This window comes from Balaenoptera borealis (assembly GCF_965194805.1).
Source record: "Balaenoptera borealis genome assembly, chromosome: 13".
Classification (NCBI taxonomy): Eukaryota; Metazoa; Chordata; class Mammalia; order Artiodactyla; family Balaenopteridae; genus Balaenoptera; species Balaenoptera borealis.
The window spans coordinates 76,124,775-76,137,780 of NC_138870.1; the positions used below are offsets into that span (position 1 = coordinate 76,124,775).

Below are 13,006 nucleotides of genomic sequence, written 5' to 3' on the forward strand. Positions count from 1 at the left end.
GCTCCCCAGTGATTGTCCACTGTAGCACTACCTTGATGGAGATCTACCTTGTCCAGTCGTCAAATACACCTGCTCAGTGTCTCCATTTCCCTGCAGGTCTACTAGGTGACTAGTTACCAGTTTTCAGACTCTACGTGGGCTATTGAATTAATGTGTCAGTACCACTCTTCCACCCTTTATATCATTTGCTCTTCAGTAGGATCTTCTTATTGCATGATAAAAATAAAATAACAATAATAATAATAATAATAGCTAATTTAATGGCACTTACTACATGGCAAGCATTAGTCTAAGTACTTTACACACATTTGCATTTAATGCTTATACCAATTCTATGAGTTATACACTATTTTTATATCTGTTTTACACATCATGGACCTGGAGGGTAGAGATGCCAAGTAGGTCATAAACTGAGAAGTGGTTTTGAAACACCTGTAACAGTTTAACTCCACCATCCCTACTCTGCACACCTAAGCTATCCTGCCTACACATGGCAGTGGGGGATAGATAGTGGATAATGGGAAACATTTGTGCACTGGAGTCAGAAATACCTATTCAAATCCTGACTCTGCCCCTTACTGGTGTGTGGCTTGTGTAAGATATTTAATTTCTCTGAATTTAATTTTCTAAAATGTATAATAGTGACAATGTACTTATATCAGGAGTTTATTGTGGAATTAAATAAATTAATGCACAGAAAGTACCTATCACCAAAGTATAAAGCATTCTTCACATTTGAATGTATGACTGAGTAGAAATGGGGAAGGTTTTTCTGTGCAGAGGGCTCTTGTGGAAGCACTCAGCTGCTCTTCCCAGCCTGTGGGAACAGCAGCATCGGAGGCGTCAGCCCAGGACTCACAGTCAGAATTGGGAGAAGGTCAAGGGCAATATGAATCCAAGAGGCAGAGGTGATAGTCACTGTACCTACAGACCAGAGGAGACCCAAATTACAGTGTCACGTGACTCTCCAATTGACATGCATTTGTGGGTAGCCAACTTTCAGAAGGAGATGATAAATGTATCAAGCTGAGGTTCACTAAAGGAGGCAATGTCCTAAAACACAAGTATATGTGATATACTTACTTCCCATGTATAAGTATAAAATTTACTCTTAAATAGAATATAGCAACTACTGTAAATGTTTTAAACTGTCTTTATATTTGACATCAGGTCGAAAGTGAATTTTAATTTTTTGTACTTTCTCCATACGTTACTTAAAATACAAAATTTGAGTTCTGTTTCACCTTTGTGTAATTCTTTTTAACTCTACATGCTAACAGAAATATCTGTCAAGCAGCTCTTTTCATTTTTTTTCTTCTAATTTTGTAAATAGCAGGAAAGACATTACATGTCAAGAAATTCACATTAGCCAATGAGGTTATAAAGGCTGCATTCAGAGAAAACAGTAACTTCCCAAGTATTGATTACTGAGCTAATAATAATTAAAATATTTGTCTTTCAAAACCAAACTCTAATAGACAAAATGAGTCTTGTTATTTTAAAGATTATTTGGAGAGAGTTAGCATTAAGAACATTTTGCACCTGATACATGTCATTAATAGTTTACATTAGGTTCCCCTATAAGGGAAGATACTATCCTACTTTATAAATAGGTCTTGTGGGAAAATTGCTTCTTCCTTGAGGTTAAACAATCTGATATACATTTTTAATGTAGGGATAGTTTAAGGCAATTTGAAAGCTAACCCATGTTAGGTTGTAATATGCCAAACCTCTAAAATAAAAAAGACTTCATCAGTCATGGTGTTCTAAAGATTCATTAAGTTTGGCCTCCATACTTTATGGAATATATAGAGAAGCTAGAAAATGTACTAAAAAGATGAAATAATATTTCTCAAGAGTTAAAAAGTAGACAATAGCTAAGTGGGATAAAATGACACAGAGGAGAGAATGTTTAGGTATTAATAAATCCTAATAAAGTTAAACATATGAAAATTATAAGAGGCAGGTGACAGTGATTACCAGGTCCTTTCCTAATTCATTAAGGAGGGAAAAGGGAGTGGTTTGAAATTGCAGTAGGAGAGATTTAGGGTAGATATCAGAAAGAACCTCCTAACTATGAAGGCTGCTGATCACTGAATAAAGGATATATCACATTCTGAAAGAGCTCCTTGGAGACATTTAAGAATGAGATATAAACTGTTTCTCCAGGGGTGGTTTAAAAGCAGTCCCACCCAATCACAGTGACATTAAGATTGTATTCTGAAGTCTTTTTAGATCCACTAGTGAAAGCTGGTCTTCGTGTGTGTGTGTGTGCGTGTGCGTGTGCGTGTGTGTGTTTAAAGGTGAATAGATGTAACTCATGGTCACAAAATAAAGCAATGGATTCCACAGCACAGTGACAGAGTTTAGTGGCATAATAAAAGTCAGATACCTTGTGAAGATGCTGTTGATAAAAGATGGTCAGAAATCCTCAGTTTATGAAAACTAAGTATTGACTTTGAGGTTATTTTAAATAAAGCAGCGCATTGATAGAACCATCAGTTTTTATGAAAATCAGAAAAAACTCCCATCTTTGCCCTGCCTTGAGAATATTTTTAAAACAGCAACTTTGTAAATAAAACAGAAAATTAGAATAGTTCTTAAAATAAAAAGTCAGAGTGCAAAGTGTATCAGAGTTTAGCTCTTCCACTTCCCTTGCATCCAGATAAGGAAATGAAAGCTTAGGAAAGCTGAATGGATGGTTCAGAGTCACTTGCTCGTGGCAAAGACAGGGACAGAACCTTGCTGGCTGTGGCACACTGCCCAGACGCCTCCCCCACCTGCCCCACTTTTATGGGCTCATTCTGCCTGTCGACAGCTGGGAGTGTTGGTTGTTGAGACAAAGAGTCCGTTTCCTCTCCAGGAATTCCCTCCTTCTCTGGGCATTGTCCTCTGCCAAAGGGAAGCTGCCTTGCCCATGTCTATACCTCTCTCCAGGGACAGCCTGCATTCCATAACTGACTGTTGTTGGGCCTAGGGGAAATTCAAAGGACCGTCTCTCTGCCTCAATTCAGGATAATTCAGGACCCTTTGAAGGGGCCATTCAAGCTCCACCCCTGCCCCCCAAGGATCAGCTGAGGCCTTTGGTTCAATTGCATCACAGTTAGTTTCTCCATCTGTCCTGTCCTGTTTCCTCTACTTCACTTAGGAAAGACAACAGGAGTTTTCCAGAATGCTTATGTTTCTTTCTGTGCTGTCACTACTATGGAAGAAGATAGAGGAGGGAAGCAGTTAGTTGAAGGGTTAAAATTGGAAGTGAAGTGGAAGAATGAATGGAGAAGGCAAAAAGAGGAAGTGAAATCAAACTACTTCCTGCTTCCTCCATCTCACGTTCCACTTGTACACAGAGACTGAGAGGAACGGATGGACCCGAACTTCTTCCTGAGAAGTTGAACTTCTGTCTTTGGTGTCCCCCATGTTATTTTCTTACCTCCTAACTCATTTCCTTTTCTCTACTCATCCTTCACATTTATGTAAACTAATGGATAATGTAAGCATATTCAATAGTTAGCTCTGATTTTAAAATGAAGAGTTAGACTTTCTAGTTCTAAGATGATCATGACCTCAGCTTTGGTTCTAATCTACTCCTACTTTTGGTGAGATCCTATGAACACATCCTCTGTACTCACTGCCCCAGCGATACCCAGTGCATCTGTACTTCAGGGCTGACATCCTGATCACGGACCATCTTGGATATGATAGCAGCTGTGCTAGTGTCCAGAGAGGTATCCGCCAGCCACATGTGGCCATCTGCTTTTAATTAAAATTCATGTTGTTAATTAATAAGATGAAATTAATTAAAATAAAAAAACCAGTTCCTTAGTTGCACTAGCCACACTTCAAGGGCTCAATAGCCACATGTGGCTAGTATTCATCATATTGGACAGTTCCAATACAGAACATTTCCTTCACTGTAGAAAGTTCTGTTGGGCAGCTCTGTTAAATTAGAAGTCTTCAGAGTATGGTCCTGACCATATTTTGCCCTAAGTGGACAGAACTGATTTAGGGTGACACATTTGGAGTGAAGTTCTAGATTGAGCCAGGTTTTAGGCTGTACCAACTTCTTAAACAATTAAGCTTCAGTGATCAGTGTCAGAAAGTTTGGAGACATTTTCTGCATCCTAATCATATTGCCTTCAAAATGACTTTTGTCCCTTCTCTTTCCATTTTCATTGCCACCATTCTCAATAATCATGATAATGATGACAGTTAAAAGTTACTGAGTGCTTTCTATGTGCTAGGTGCCCTGTGCTTCTTAGATAGCATCTCATTTAATTCTCATGACAATTTCATGAGGCGGATAATATTATTATCTCCATTTTACAGATGAGAAAATTGAGTCAAAGTAATCAAGTGTCTTGCCCAAAGGCAAATAGCTGGTAAGTGAAAAAGACAGAATTTGAGCCAATATTTGTCTGACCCCAGAGCCAGTCAACTGTTTCATTACATTGCCTTTATCATCACAGACTTAGATGGCTGGAAGGCATCTGGCTCTTTACTGGTCCTTATTTTCTTCCACTTACAGTTAAGATTGGGTACTGCTGTCAGACTAATTTTTCTTAAATTTCACTTTCCTCCTTAAAAATTTTAACATCTCTATTTTGCTCTGCATCTACTTCATGACCTGGCCTTTTTAAAAATGAGTTTTATTGATTTAATTTTGTAATTTATAAAAGTGTATAATTTATTTCAAAATGCATAAGCCGATGACTTTTACTGTTCAGGATTTTTTTGATAAAAACATTCATTTTATTGTTATTCTTGTATATGATTGATTGTGGCCAGGCTTTTTCCATCCTCTATATATTTCTGCATACAACCAACTTGAACTGACTGCCCATTTTCTTTAAAGAGTGTTTTCTACTTCTAATCAGAACCGTCTCCTTAGATTTCAGGAACATGATTGTTTTCAGAGTACAGTCTGGGCTCCACATTTTTCCATTTAATCACATACTCCCTTGAATTGCCTACTGACATTTTGTATTTATTAATGGGTTTAATAAACACCTACTGGTTAACTGAAATAGTATGAAAATAAATTTAAAATTATGTTTCTAAATCCTAGTAACAAGAAAGGAGGCTAGAAATATTATTATCTAGGAAATATGAAGTGACCAGTCCTGTCTCAAATGAATGTTGAACATTTCAGTATCAAAATGCTAAGTACATCTTTTTTTTTTTTTAACATCTTTATTGGAGTATAATTGCTTTACAATGGTGTGTTAGTTTCTCCTTTATAAAAAAGTGAATCAGCTATACATATACATATATCCCCATGTCTCCTCCCTCTTGTGTCTCCCTCCCACCCTCCCTATCCCACCCCTCTAGGTGGTCACAAAGCACCAAGCTGATCTCCCTGTGTTATGCGGCTACTTCCCTCTTCAGAACCATTTTTTTTTTTTAGATTCCATATATATGTGTTAGCATGTGGTATTTGTTTTTCTCTTTCTGACTTACTTCACTCTGTATGACAGTCTCTAGGTCCAACCACCTCACTGCAAATAACTCAATATCATTTCTTTTTATGGCTGAGTAATATTCCATTGTATATATGTGCCACATCTTCTTTATCCATTCATCTGTTGATGGACACTTAGGTTGCTTCCATGTCCTGGCTATTGTAAATAGAGCTGCAATGAACATTGTGGTACATGACTCTTTTTGAATTATGGTTTTCTCAGGGTATATGCCCAGTAGTGGGATTGCTGGGTCATATGGTAGTTCTATTTTTAGTTTTTTAAGGAAACTCCATACTGTTCTCCATAGTGGCTGTATCAATTTACATTCCCACCAACAGTGCAAGAGGGTTCCCTTTACTCCACACCCTCTCCAGCACTTATTGTTTGTAGATTTTTTGATGATGGCCATTCTGACTGGTGTGAGGTGATACGTCATTGTAGTTTTGATTTTCATTTCTCTAATGATTAGTGATGTTGAGCATCCTTTCATGTGTTTGTTGGCCATGTGTTTGTATATCTTCTTTGGAGAAATGTCTGTTTAGGTCTTCTGACCATTTTTGGATTGGGTTGTTTGTTTTTTTGATATTGAGCTGCATGAGCTGCTTGTAAATTTTGGAGTACATCTCTTGAGAAGAATTGTGAGATAACCTACATGTACCATGACATGAACTGCTTTTAGTGCTCAACCCATCTTTATAGCTCTAGCTGAAAGTAACCAATTGTTGGCAAATAATACTTTCAATGGTATAAGTCTTGGAAGAAATTACATCAAAATCAGTCGAAATACAACTAAACTTTGGCTTCTTTGTGGAAGTTCTGGAAAATGCATTAATTCCTCAAGAATGTCAGCCTTAAATATAGTTAATGGAAGTGTGGGTTTACATGTGGGTGGGGAGGGAGGAGCGATGCGAGAGAAAAAAAATGCTGAGTTGCCTTTCAGAAAAAAAATTGTCTGTTGGAAGAACACTGAGTTCGGTTTGGAGTAAAACAATTTGGGGATTTGAGTCCATTCTTTGTTGCTTACTGTGTGCGCTTTGCTAGTCTCTTATCCTCTTTGATCTTCATTATTCTTATCTGTAAAATGTGGATAATGATAACGGTGGGAGGAAAATTAATGAACCACCCCCCCCCCCCCCCCCCCCCGCCCTGAAGATGTCCATGTCTTAATCCCTGGAACTTGTGAATGTGTTATGTTACATGATAAAAGGGGCTTTGCAGATGTGATTAAAGATATGCACCCTGAGATGGGGAGTTATCCTGGAGTATTCAAGTGGGCCCAATCTGGTCACAGAGACACTTAAAACTGGGAAACTTTTCCTGGCTGAAATCAGAAACATGTCATGAAAAATGAGGCAGGAGAGATGTGAAAAATGAATGGGATTCACCCTAATGTTGTTGGCTTTGACAGAGGGAAGAGGCCATGAGCTGAGGAATGGGGCAGACTCTAGGAGCTGGAATGGCTCTCACTTGACAGCCAGCAAGGAAATGGGCACCTTAGTCCTGCAACTGCAAGGAGCTAAATTCTGTCCACAACCTGAACAAGCAAGGAAAACAATTGTCCCCTAAAGCCCCCAGAAGGAAACACAGCTCTGCTGACACCTTAATTTTAGCCTGATGAGACCCTTGTTGGAATTCTGACCTGCAGAAGCGTAAAATAATAAATTTGTGTTGTTTAATTCAGTAAATTTGTGGCAATGTGTTATGCAGCAATAAAAAACTAATACAATAACACTATCAATCTACCTCACAGGGTTGTTGTGTGAAAATGTCTATAAAAATGCGTCGGAAATTGTAAAGCAGCATACACAAGCTAATTGGTATCATTGATGTTCTCAGCATTATCAGGCTCTATCCTACTCTTGAATTGCCAGCTATTAAAATGCCAGTCTTAGAAAATAATAGCTACCATTTTTCTGAGCATCTATTCTGTGCAAGATATTGAACATACGCAATATAACTTCATCTGTACCATGATTACGTGAGCTAGAAAGCATTATGCCATTTTACATATGTGGGACCTGACCAGAGATTTAACCCTATTGGATTTTATCAGATTTACAATGTCTTTTAAACACTTTTTAAAATTTAAAATATATTTAAATTATTTAAAAAATTGAATTATAATTGGCATATAACATTATGTTAGTTTCAGGTAAGATTTATATTGTTAAGGGTTTATCTGCCTTTAGGCAACAGGGTGGGAAAAGTTTAGAAATGTAGTTCCAAAGTACAAGGAGAAAATTGTTGTAAGTTTTTCTTTGCTCCTTTTTGATCACTAAAGAAGAAAATTAAAATAGAACTTACCAGAAAGAGATGCAGCACTTGAAGTGATTAAATATAAGCCATTATCCAGAGTGTGTCTGCCTTTAGATCTTGGTTGGAAGATCCCTCCTGCTGAACTGTGGGCTCTGATCAGACAGGTCCCAGGGAGGTGTCTACTATGTGCACACTCTGTGTGATGAGAAAAATGAAAGAAGATGCTCAGTTTGAAAATGAGGCTTAAGGTACAATGCTTTGAATCCTGAAATCCCAAACATATCTCTGCGGAAGGAAATATTCTTTGAAAAATTAATTGAAGATGTTCAGCCCCACACTTGGAGATATTCTTCCAAACAGCTGCAGACTTCAGTGATGCTCTTTCCTGTGGTCAGAACAAAACTTTGTTTTTGGCAGAGAGAGAATGCTGGAAATGGCAGGTCATAGGAAGATAAGCAAATAGGGAAGATAAGCAAATACCCTGGATTACTTAATGATTTTGATGCTTTTTCCCACATTTAAAGGCATGTGTTCTTGCGATTCTAGTTGTTATTTGAGTTTCTGCACCCTTGTTCTTCAACCCACATTCTGATAAAAGGTGTTTGTCGAAGTTTGGAGATGTAGACTGTAGCCTTGGGGAAAAAAGTCTTATTTTGTTTTTTAACATCTTTATTGGAGTATAACTGCTTTACAATGGTGTGTTAGTTTCTGCTTTATAACAAAGTGAATCAGCTATACATATACATATATCACCATATCTCTTCCCTCTTGCGTCTCCCTCCCTCCCACCCTCCCTATCCCACCCCTCTAGGTGGTCACAAACCACCGAGCTGATCTCCCTGTGCTATGTGGCTGCTTCCCACTAGCTATCTATTTTATATTTGGTAGTGTATATATGTCCATGCCACTCTCTCACTTTGTCACAGCTTACTCTTCCCCCTCCCCATATCCTCAAGTCCATTCTCTAGTAGGTCTGTGTCTTTATTCCCATCTTACCCCTAGGTTCTTCATGACCTTTTTTTTTTCTTATATTCCATATATATGTGTTAGCATACGGTATTTGTTTTTCTCTTTCTGACTTACTTCACTCTGTATGACAGACTCTAGGTCCATCCACCTCACTACAAATATCTCAATTTCGTTTCTTTTTATGGCTGAGTAATATTCCATTGTATATATGTGCCACATCTTCTTTATCCATTCATCCGTCGATGGACACCTAGGTTGCTTCCATGTCCTGGCTATTGTAAATAGAGCTGCAATGAACATTGTGGTACATGACTCTTGACTGGAAAAAGTTAAAGAAAACACACCCATACACTCATGACATTTAGTTTTAGGGCCAGTCCTATGGAAAGCTGTGAAGTAGGGAGATTTTCTTTTTCCTAAAACTTTGCACTTCCCTATTTTCTGTGCTTTCTTCCATTTCAAAATCTTCCACTTCCAGATCCAAAAATACTCTTATGTTATCCTCATCCTTCACAGTATTTAATAAACTGATTTACCCTTCTGTATTATTGACATACCTTAAGGGTAGTTGCATTTTAATGGAGACCTTGGTAGGTGTGGTTATTTCAAAGGAAAGGATATTTAATGGTAACACTGCAGGATCTATGGGTTCTTGAAGCATCTCAAAACAACATTAATTAGTAACCAGCTGCCTATTTCACCTCAATATCATTCCCTTCTCAGCCCAGTAGCTGAGTGTGGGTGCAGCTAATCTTCTTGGCACTAGTTGCTGGTTGTTCAATAGAATCCACCATTATTTAGGTATTTTAGTTATAACCAACATCTAACTAGGACTCTGAGTAATAAAAACAGATATAACTCATAGTAATCAAGCATTAAATCCATATTAACAATTAGTCCCAGAAAACTTACACTACTATGAGAAATACAGCAGAAAAGCTATATCCTTAAGTCTCTATTTCCTGCAAAGTGTGGGTTATACCTACCCATAAATCTGACCCAGATTAAAGGCTGATGCTAATGGTAAGTGTTCAGTACACGCTTGTTGAATAGGCCATGCCTTAAACAACTGGGCTTTGTGCCCTGGAATAGGACACATAGGACGGTCAGAGAAATGGGGTTAATTTCTCATATTGCTGACTATTTGAGATTGATGGAAGCCTATAAGACATATGATTTTCTTTCTCAACTTTGTGCCAAACAAAGTGTTTTACATGAGAGTAGAAGGGTTTGGAATGCTCTCTCTTACAACTTGCTTCCCCAATCAGTTGCAGGGAACCACTCTGTCACAGGTCTGAGTTACTTTTGCATTCTAAATGTCCTTCTGATGCTTTGAAAGGGTCCTAATCAGCTCTGTATCCCAGGGAAGACTGGAGAAGAGGAACTGATTTGCCAGGGGCATTCTTTCACCCCTTACTGGGTAAATCCACAATTGCTTGCTTTTCCTGGGGAAAGAATTAAACTCTTATTACTATTGATGATGTGGATATTTAGGATCTTGTTTTGAATCTACTAATATTTGACTGTGTCAATTCTCTAGAAAAATAACAAATTATAGAAATAGATATTTGAATTTTATCCAGGGCACATTTAATATATCATTCAGACAACTTAGCAGTTCACGCTAAGAGTACCAAAATGATGACATCTGCACTATGCGGTGGTCAAAACCATACGCCTTATGTTCACTGTAAACCCCTCCCACATAATTCATCACTTAAATCTGATCCATTTTACCTCCTACATAGTTCTTGTATATGTCCCTTCCTCTTTAGTCCCACTGCTATTGCACCAGTTCAAGTTCTCCTCACTTTTATCTTTATTTTGACATAATTTTCTACTTAAAGAAAAATTGCAAAAATAGTAAAAGAACTTTTATATACACTTCACCCAAATTCCCCAAATGTTAATGTTTTATAATATTTTCTTTCTTTTCTTCTTCTCTATGCATTTTTTCCCTGAACTGTTTGAAAGTAGACATGAGGCATCTTTACCCCCCAATACCTCATTATGTATTTTTTAAAAACAAGGGCTTTTTATTACATAACTGCAGTACAAGAATCAAAATCAGGAAATTAACATCTATATAACACTATTATCTAATTTACAGACCTAATTCAGATTTCACAGTTTGTCCTGTAATGTCCTGGCATCAGGAGGAAACACTGTGTCGTGTGCTGCATTCAGCTCTCATGTCTCTATAGTCTCCTTTCACCAGGAACAATTGTTCAGTCTTTCTTTGCCTTTCACGACACTGACATTTTTGAAGTGGATGGGCTAATTATTTTGTACACTGTCCCTCAGTCTGGGTTTGTCTGATGATTCTTCATGATCAGACTCAAGTATGGATTTCTTCTCAGGGAATCATATAGGGAAACACGAGATATCAGTTTGACCCATTCCTGGTGATGCCAACTTGATCGTCTAGTCAAGGTGGAGTCTGCTAGTTTCTTTTATGTAAAGTTACTATTTTTCCTTTGTTATGGGTAAGTATCTCATGGGAAGAACCTCATCCTTTTTCACCGGATTACACTATAGCCTGTGCTGGATCACTTTTATTAGCTTTGTCGTGTCCCCATCCTTCTTTGTGGCCTACAACATTGACCTGTGTAGACTGAGTTAACCTGGTCCTCTGGCTTCTGGGTGGGTTTGGTCAGTGGGGAGTCCTGCAGGAGATCTGAAGAGGGTAGAGAGTGAGTCCAGAGATACATCCCCTGGGTTTCTTCTCCATAGGTTCCCCCCTCCTTTTCTCCCAAGACAGATGATGTTCCTCATTTGAAGGCTGGGGCATTTCTCAGCCTGCAGTTCTGGGTTTTATAACTGCCCCCTTCCCTTGTTGTCCCGAGTCTAGGGGTGGAGCACATCCCTTGCAGTTTCTCTACATTTCCTACATTCTTTCCACACCTTTGTAGACTCTCCTTACATTTCCCAATTTGAACTTGTCATCCATTTCTTGCAAGGACCGTTAACAGTCTCCGATGGCATTGGGACTTTCTTTCTTTCCCATTTTCTCAGTTGCAGATACTCTGGTCTTCACCAGTCTCATTTCGGACTTGTTCTTATGTCGGTCCTGACGCAGGCAGCAGGTACATTCGATGCCAAAGGCATCAGTGAGGTAGATCGAGGTTGAGCTTTTCTGCTCTGGAGCCAGTCCTCCAGCATGCCTGGGGGCTTTCCCTCACTCCCACATCTCTGGCATAACATGTGCCAGCAGACTTCTGCCTTGGTTTGCTGCTTAGCAGCTGACTTCCTATGTGGGTGCAGTCCTCCTCTGACCCAGTTTCTTTTTTTGATGAGGGCTCTAATATACTGCTTCACTCTGTTGGCCCCTTTCTCTGGATGCTGAGCCCTCCCCAGACTCCCACACATTTTGGGGGATCCTGTTTATGTCACCATTTTTCTGTTTGCCCTGCTAGACTCCTTTCCACCCTTTTCCACCTTGTTTTCTCCCTCCCTTCTCCATACTGATCCATATGAACCTACCAACCCTTGCCTTCTGGCTCCAGCTGGGTTTGGCCAACGGGGGAGCCCTGGCAGGAGATTCCAGGGAGTGGCTTGAGTGAGATCAGAGTATTTATATTTCTAGCTTCTTCCCTCTGGGGTTACCTTTAGCTGCCCACCTCCTTCCACAGAAGGTCACAGCTCTGCTCCAGGTGGTCCTCTGCTTCCAGATTCTAGGAATTGCCTTCACTCCTCACTCCTTCTAGCTAGGGATGGTTACAGCCTAGCTAGGTATTGGGGCATTGTATTTTCCCTTGTGATTTCATCCTACAACTTTAGAAATAGTCCCTTAATTGAACTTTCTTGAATTTTCCTAACCTGAGTCTGATGGATGCTTCCTTCTAGGACCCTGACTGATACAGGTTCTGTGGTGACAACCGAATCTGTCTTGGCAGATCACCTGCTGCCTGAAACCTCATTTTGCCAAACTGTATTTTCTCAGGGGATCTCAGATACTGAAGACTGCTGCAACCAAGCTGGAGGATCACTGTGCCCTTTCGGACTGGTCATTTGACAGTAGACTACCTCCTTGGGCACCAGCCCTATAGCTGGGTCAGTTTCTCCCAGCTTTGTCCCTGCCCAGTCCTGGCCTCATTTCCCTCGTTACTTAGGCTGTTGAAGTATTAGCATGCCTTGTAGCAGAAGCAACACCTGCCCAGGTGAAAATAGGAGTCTCCTTGTCTGCAAGCTACATGAGACAGACTTTTAGTCTGGACCTGCACCTTATGATGATGGATGGACCCCAGAAAAGTAGGCTTCCAATCCTGTTCTCCTATGGATGCAAAGAAGTAGCTAAAATATTTATATATGAACCACCAGGG

At 39.3% G+C, this 13,006-nt stretch overlaps 1 long non-coding RNA gene across 1 annotated transcript in view; it reads right to left on the minus strand.

Annotated features, from left to right (window-relative positions):
* Nucleotides 1-5,973: 5,973 nt before the first annotated feature.
* LOC309609853 overlaps nucleotides 5,974-13,006 on the minus strand; it is a 161,370-nt gene continuing 154,337 nt past the window's right edge. Inside the window, exon 3 of the long non-coding RNA XR_014233622.1 lies at nucleotides 5,974-7,910. This is a non-coding gene — a long non-coding RNA (uncharacterized lncRNA). The remainder of the gene's footprint in view (nucleotides 7,911-13,006) is intronic.